Below are 6,979 nucleotides of genomic sequence, written 5' to 3' on the forward strand. Positions count from 1 at the left end.
GATGCTGAACACAGAGGTTGCAAGAGACCTCTGGCTTTAGCAGACGAGTGGAGCTGCTGTGACCAGAGATTTCCTGCTGGCTGTGGGGAAGTGAGAGCACAGAGGAGGCTGAGGAGGAGATGGAGGTGCACAGAGCAGAGGGGAAACCACAGCCCTGCGTCATCAGAGCAGGCCAGCTGAGGCTCACGGGCAGGGAAACAGGAAACCCAGCAGCCTGCTGGCCCTCCTGATCATGGCTTGGTGGTTGCACTTGGTGGTCTGTTCCAGAAAAGCTCGGAGCTTTTCCATCCTCTGATTATTTTCTTGATGTGTTATGAGACACTGAAGTGGTTTGTGGATTAGACAGTGCTAAAATCATCAATCAATCATCAATCATTTTGCTTGCTGTAGCAAACTGCAAAGGAGCTGCTGTCCATCTGTGACCACCAGAGCAACCCAAACACCCCTATTAACAGGAATGCTGGGTTTTGAACCTGTCAGTTCAAATGTTTAATTTTGTCCAGTTGTGCCAGCCCTGGGAGGAAGGATGGATCCACGAGGATGTTGGCAGACACTGTGATGCTGCCAGCTCACACATCCAGGGGGTGAGTTAGCATGTGCAAAGGAACACAGCCCAGCTCAGGCTGCAAACTGATAAGGGAGCCTTTATCAGCCCTGAACAGGGCCCTGCCTCTTTGTCCCTGCCCCAGGGAAGCCAGGGGGTGACTCCCCTGCTCTGGGATGTGGGGACATTCACATGAGAAGGCCCTGGGTCCATGAATGTCTTGGAGAGGAGATGGATCCAATGTCAGGGTGGGAGAGCTGGGAATGTTCCCTGGAGCAAGGAGGGATCCAGGAGAGCTGGGAATGTTCCCTGGAGCAGGGAGGGATCTGGGAGAGCTGGGAATGTTCCCTGGAGCAGGGAGGGATCCAGGAGAGCTGGGAATGTTCCCTGGAGCAGGGAGGGATCCAGGAGAGCTGGGAATGTTCCCTGGAGCAGGGAGGGATCCAGGGAGAGCTGGGAATGTTCCCTGGAGCAGGGAGGGATCCAGGGAGAGCTGGGAATGTTCCCTGGAGCAGGGAGGGATCCAGGAGAGCTGGGAATGTTCCCCTGGAGCAGGGAGGGATCCAGGGAGAGCTGGGAATGTTCCCTGGAGCAGGGAGGGATCTGAGAGAGCTGGGAATGTTCCCTGGAGCAGGGAGGGATCCAGGAGAGCTGGGAATGTTCCCTGGAGCAGGGAGGGATCCAGGAGAGCTGGGAATGTTCCCCTGGAGCAGGGAGGGATCCAGGAGAGCTGGGAATGTTCCCTGGAGCAGGGAGGGATCCAGGAGAGCTGCCAGGTAGCCCCAGGGTGCTCACCTCAGCCTCAATGGGCTGAACTGTGCTGCTGTCAAAGGCAGCTGCACCATCTTTGGGGGTGGCAGAGTCCCCAAGTGTCCCATGACCCATGAGATTCCATCATCCAGGGTGAACTCCCCACTCCCTGAGTGAACTGCCCACTGAGCCTGAGTGAACACAAACCCACATTTTGTGTCCTGTGCATTTCTCCCACCACTTCCTCGAGATTTCCCCTCATCCCCTGCTGGATCCACTCTGTGACCACCAACAGACACCCAGATTGCAACCACCAAGTCTCATCACAAGACCTGTGGGTGGTGAGATCTTCCTCCTCTCATCCTTTCCCTCTCTTTTTCAATATATCACATTTTCTTAAGTGTTACTTTTATGTTTTCATATTGTCAAATTACTATAGATAGTAACAGCCAAAATAGCTACATGGCTGTTTTCCTCTGCAAGCAAATGGCTCTAAATTAAACCCTTCATATATTACCTACATATAGAATTATTAAACCCTACATATAGAATTATTAAACCCTACATATATATTTTCTTTTTCCCCAAACACCAATTTTACCCTTGGCTTTCTAGGGTGGGTTATACCACACATAGGTGAAACAAACCCAGTGGAGTTTGCAGCAAGCCACAAATGACAGCAGCTGGCTGACCAGCAATGCCACCAGTTATGATTTTCCCTGGTCAAAACCTCCTCAGAGAGGGAATGTTTCAGGCTGGAGAAACAGCACCAGGATTTCCAGGCCTTTATTGGCCTCCAGGATCATCCAGTCCAACCTGGGACTGAGCCCACCTTGTCCCCAGCCCAGAGCTCTCTCTGAGTGCCACATTCAGGAGTCCCAGGGACACCTCCAGGGATGGGCACCCCAAACCCCCCTGGGCAGCCCCTGCCAAGGCCTGAGCCCCCTTTTCATGGGGAAATTCCTGCTGTGCCCACCCTGAGCTGCCCTGGCCCAGCCTGAGGCCGTTCCCTCTGCTCCTGTCCCTGTTCCCTGGGCTGTGCCCTCCTGGCAGGGACTTGTGCAGAGCCACCAGGGCCCCTGAGCCTCCTTTGCTCCAGGCTCAGCCCCTGCCCAGCTCCCTCAGCCCCTCCTGGTTCTCCATTCCCTTCCCAGCTCCCCCAGCCCCTCCTGGTTCTCCAGACCCTTCCCAGCTCCCTCAGCTTTTCCTGGTTCTCCAGGCCCTTCCCAGCTCCCTCAGCCCCTCCTGGTTCTCCAGGCCCTTCCCAGCTCCCTCAGCTTTTCCTGGTTCTCCAGACCCTTCCCAGCTCCCTCAGCCTCTCCTGGTTCTCCAGACCCTTCCCAGCTCCCTCAGCCTCTCCAGACCCTTCCCAGCTCCCTCAGCCCCTCCAGGCCCTTCCCAGCTCCCTCAGCCCCTCCTGGTTCTCCAGGCCCTTCCCAGCTCCCTCAGCCCCTCCTGGTTCTCCAGGCCCTTCCCAGCTCCCTCAGCTTTTCCTGGTTCTCCATTCCCTTCCCAGCTCCCTCAGCTTCTCCAGGCCCTTCCCAGCTCCCTCAGCCCCTCCTGGTTCTCCAGGCCCTTCCCAGCTCCCTCAGCCTCTCCAGGCCCTTCCCAGCTCCCCCAGCCCCTCCTGGTTCTCCAGCCCCTTCCCAGCTCCCTCAGCCTCTCCAGACCCTTCCCAGCTCCCCCAGCCCCTCCCCACACCCTTGGCTCTGTCAGTCCTTCCTGAGCCCAGGCAGGTCTCAGGGATTGAGGCTCCCATCCCTAAGGAGCAGCCCCGGGTGGGTGAATCCATCCCCAGCACAGCACTCCATCCCACACAGACCCACAGGGTGAAGTGACAATGGCACTTGTCCCCTGCCACTTGTCACTGTGCCTGAGCTGCAATCAAAGCGTCTTTGTAGGAGCAAGAAAAACATCAGGGGACACTGGGGTATGAGCTGAGCACTGGCGAGGCCAGGACGGGTTTAATCACAGCAGAGTCTTCACCAGGCTGTTTGGTTCTCACCTCCTTCTCTTCCCTTTCCCCTTCTTTCTGAGAGAGCCAGGCCAGGGGTGGCCCCGGAACTGCAGGAAGGCGGCGGCGTTGTGGCAGATGTAGTAAGCGTTGAGCATGGCAGCTGCACTGAAGAGATCCACTGGTACCACTTCCTTCTTTGCACCCTTTTTGGAGCCTCTGCCTTTGCCACCCTTCTTGCCTTTGTCACCCTTCTTGCCTTTGTCACCACCCTTTTTGTCTTTGCCACCTTTTTTAGCTTTGGCCTGCAGAGAGAAAACGACCACAAACCCACTCAGTTCTGGGTCTTTGCTGTCTCACTTTTGGGGAGAGGACTCCAGGCTGGGAGAGCTGGGAATGTTCCCTGGAGCAGGGAGGGATCCAGGGAGAGCTGGGAATGTTCCCCTGGAGCAGGGAGGGATCCAGGAGAGCTGGGAATGTTCCCTGGAGCAGGGAGGGATCCAGGAGAGCTGGGAATGTTCCCTGGAGCAGGGAGGGATCCAGGGAGAGCTGGGAATGTTCCCTGGAGCAGGGAGGGATCCAGGGAGAGCTGGGAATGTTCCCTGGAGCAGGGAGGGATCCAGGGGAGCTGGGAATGTTCCCTGGAGCAGGGAGGGATCCAGGGAGAGCTGGGAATGTTCCCTGGAGCAGGGAGGGATCCAGGGAGAGCTGGGAATGTTCCCTGGAGCAGGGAGGGATCCAGGCAGAGCTGCCAGCACAGGGCAGGGCCTGCAGGGGCTCCAGGAGAGCTGCAGAGGGACTGGGGACAAGGCCTGCAGGGACAGCACCCAGGGAATGGCTCCCACTGCCAGAGGGCAGCCATGGGTGGCATCTTGGCAATGAGCAATTCCTGCCTGGGCTGGCATTGCCAGAGCACTGGGCTGCCCTGATCCCTGCAGTGCCCAAGGAAGGATTGGAACACCCTGGTTAGGGAGTAGGGAGGTGTCCCTGGAATGAGCTTGGAGGTCCCTTCCCACCAAACCATTCTGGGATCTGGGATTGGGACACTCAGAATCCATCCAAGAGATTTTTATGGAAAATGGGATAAAAAAGAGAGAAGGGAAGGGAGACCCTTCATGGTTTGCTGGATTCCAGTGAAGGCCTGGTCCATGAATGTCTTGGAGAGGAGATGGATCCAATGTCAGGGTGGGAGAGCTGGGAATGTTCCCCTGGAGCAGGGAGGGATCCAGAGAGCTGGAATGTTCCCTGGAGCAGGGAGGGATCCAGGGAGAGTGGAATGTTCCCTGGAGCAGGGGGGATCCAGGAGAGCTGGGATGTTCCCTGAGCAGGAGGATCTGAGAGAGCTGGGAATGTTCCTGGAGCAGGGAGGGATTGAGAGAGCTGGAATGTTCCCTGGAGCAGGGAGGGATCCAGGAAGCTGGGAATGTCCCTGGAGAGGGAGGGATTCAGGGAGAGCTGGGAATGTTCCCTGGAGCAGGGAGGGATCCAGAGAGCTGGAATGTTCCTGGAGCAGGGAGGATCCAGGAGAGCTGGAATGTCCCTGGAGCAGGAGGGATTCAGGAGAGCTGGGAATGTTCCCTGGAGCAGGAAGGCTCCAGGAGAGCTGCCAGCAATTCCAGGCCTGCAGGGGCTCCAGGAGAGCTGCAGAGGGACTGGGGACAAGGCCTGCAGGGACAGCACCCAGGGAATGGCTCCCACTGCCAGAGGGCAGCCATGGATGGGATCTCATTCCTTGTTTGCCCAGGGTCTCTGGGGGGTTTTGTGAGCACTTGTAGGCTCCTGGTAGGAATTCAGCCTGTAGCTGATCTTTCCAAATGTAAAAGATGCTCACAGGCTTTATGTGCTATGTACAGATTTTTACAGCCTGCAGCCAAGAACAAAAAAAAAAAAAAAGCTAAACATCAGAATTAGGTTTATACTTGCATACAAAGTGAATTTGGGCAGGTCAGTTCTGTCCTGCAGCTGTGGGAAGGAACCTTTTAGATATAAACCCTCCTCCTTAAAGATGTGTTATCAACACTTCTGAAGGATCAAAGGTGTTTTACCATGGCTGGGTGTTTTTATGGAGCAGCCTGGAGTTCACATCAAGCTCTGGTGATTAACCCTGCAACACAAAATTACACGGTTAGTTACACAGTGTAAAGCACCTGTGGCTGTGTCGGTCCCCACGAAACTTTGAAGAGAAAAAGGGAAAAATAGTCCCTTACAAAAATAGACCCTTGCAAAAATAGACCCTTACACAAATAGTCCCTTGCAAAAACAGGGTCATCCCTAAAAGCTGATACTCACCTGTGAAATCAGCTGCTAATTGTCAAACTCCAGGACCCTGAGCTTTTCAGCAAAGCCCTCGAGGTTTACAATCACAGAATCCTGGACAAGACCTCTGAGACCGAGTTCAGCCGATCCCCAGCACTGCCAGGGCCACCACTGACCCCAAGTGTCCCCAAATGTCCCCAAGTGCCACATCCGCGGGCCTTTGAAACCCCTCCAGGGATGGGGACTCCATCCAGCCCTGCAGCTGTGAGAGGGCTGGACGACTCTTTTAGGGGAGGAATTTTCAGGATACCCAGTCTAAACCCCTGGCACAACCTGAGGCTTGTTCGGTCCCTGTTCCCTGCGACAGATCCCGACCCCCTCTTGGCTGCGCCCTCCTATCAGGGAGTTCAGCGAGCGAGCAGCTCCCTCCGGAACCTCCTTTTCTGCCCCACCGGAGCCCCAGCTCCCTCGGTCCCACCGGAGCCCCGTGTAGAAAAGGCAAACTCTCACCGTCCTGTCCTCGCTGCTCTGAAGAGACCCCGTCCCCCCTCCCCTGGTCACGGCCCCCATGGCCGCCCCACCCTCCCCTCAGCGTCCCGTTGCCATAGCGGCCCAGGGGCGGGGTCTGGTGCTGATTGACAGCCCCCTGTCCAATCCGCTGTTGACGCACCCCCCGCGTCGCCCAATCAGCGTCCAGGAGGCGCTTCCCGCCACTGCGGTGGGCAGGGGGAAAAGGGCGGGAAAAGCTGTGAGGGGCCTGAGGGGAGCGGCCGCCGCCATCCCCGCCCCTGTCCCACCCTCGGCCAAAATCCTCTGAAATGTCATGAGGAGGTCAGAAAACCCCCACCACAACAACAAAAAACCCCACCACAACAACTTGGAGCTGAGAGGAGGAGGGGAGGAAGTTGCGCTTTTCAAAAGTCTCGGAAAGATTGGCGTTTGGTGGACTGTCAGTGAAATATTGCTGCATGACATGGCGGAGTCTGTTTAAATACCTGACTCAGCCGCCTTCACCATAAAAATATTTAAAAAACAAACTCTGCTTTGCATCCTTGCAGAGCTCTGGACAGCAGGCTCTGAAAATGACATGTAATTGAGGTTGGATATTTGTAATAAATCCCCATTTATGAGGCCTGAGACACAGGGGATCGATGGAGGTGAAGGAGGCTGAGGGAGGGATGGGACATAAAGGGTTCATTTATGTTCTCTGCACCTTTTTTAGACACAACAATTTTATCCAAGGGTAGTAATACTTCTAAAGGTGAGGTGATTTTTAAATTTGGGAAAAAATATGGGAGAGAGAAGTCTCTCCTGCATCTCTCAGCACCAGATTTTAACTTGCAAAGCACTAAAAAAAAATATAGGTACAAGTGAAAAATATCAGTAGGGGCTGAATTCCCTCATAGAAAAAAAAAAGCTCATAATTGCAGTATTGCCAAACTCCAACAAACACATCAGTGAGTCTGCCTGGATCA

This window comes from Zonotrichia leucophrys, chromosome 1A, assembly GCF_028769735.1.
Source record: "Zonotrichia leucophrys gambelii isolate GWCS_2022_RI chromosome 1A, RI_Zleu_2.0, whole genome shotgun sequence".
NCBI classification, from domain to species: Eukaryota; Metazoa; Chordata; class Aves; order Passeriformes; family Passerellidae; genus Zonotrichia; species Zonotrichia leucophrys.